The sequence below is a fragment of the Hippichthys cyanospilos genome, chromosome 4 (genome assembly GCF_059441005.1).
Source record: "Hippichthys cyanospilos isolate Australia breed blue-spotted pipefish chromosome 4, RoL_Hcya_1.0, whole genome shotgun sequence".
NCBI classification, from domain to species: Eukaryota; Metazoa; Chordata; class Actinopteri; order Syngnathiformes; family Syngnathidae; genus Hippichthys; species Hippichthys cyanospilos.
The window spans coordinates 26,091,850-26,092,991 of record NC_142372.1 but is presented as its reverse complement, the minus strand read 5'-3'; positions in this window follow the sequence as shown (position 1 = coordinate 26,092,991).

Sequence of the window (1,142 nt, the reverse complement as noted above, 5' to 3'; positions counted from 1 at the left end):
AGAAAGGTAACCCCAGCAAATGCTCCAGAAAAGTTACACACGGAGAAGAAAGTGAAAGGTACGCCTCAGCGTAATAAAAGAATAAAATGTGTGAAGGCTTTCACCTTCACACAGTGACGACATTAAAAGGCATCTAATAAATCAAGAACGATACAAAAGGTGATGGAACCTTCACATCAAAGGAAAAAAGGAGAAAGTTATTAAAATATCAGCAGAGGTGGTGGAGCTTCTAGGCCGGATCACACCAGGAAGGTGAAGATGAATGAGGTGATGTTGTCCACAGAGTGGGAAAAGCGGCAGAGAACAAGAATCGACAGATCATCATTCTGTTTGCGAAGCGTACTATGAGAGATGACACGTGGAGGCGGATCAAAACTTATCCTGTGTGTAAAGAAGAAAGGAACTGTTTGCGGGAGACCTGACCCAAGAGGACTGGAAGTCCAGACAGGCAATATGGCAAAAAATTGAGCAGGCGAGGAAGGGAGGCAAATACACAAGGGAACTTAAAGAGTCACATCAGTGAAAAACTTGTTTTTTTGTTCTGCAAGTGGCAACAATCAAACTGCATCTTCCTCCAGGAAATTCATTCTGACGATTCTGATGTTAGATTTTGGTCACAACAGTGGGGAGATAAAATCCTATTCTGTCATGGTACAGACCATTCGGCTGGAGTCGCCATCTGCTTCAAAAGATGTCCCAGTAAGATCTTGTGCAACAAGGCAGATGACGATGGACATTGGATTGCCTGCATTTTAAACATTGACGACACTCTTGATTGTTGTGATCAACATACCATATTTTCGGGATTGTAAGGCGCATTGGTATATAAGGCGCAGCGGCAAAATATGAGCCAAAATTTGATTTTTGTCACGGATAAGCTGCACTGGACTATAAGCCGCAGGTAATAACATCACATCTTCATGCAAAAAGATGGTATATGAAGTTTATACTTTTTTCTTTTTTTTTGTAGTTGTCTGCGAACAGCAACATCCTCTCTTTAACAAACTGAACATGCCTGCAAGTTTAGTCCCAACATAGTTAAATTGCAGTTCAAAATCAAAATTAATACTTCACCAGCATCTTTTTTTGTCTCCCTTTGTTTGATAGTTTATTTTAGTGAACATAACACATTCTACATAATT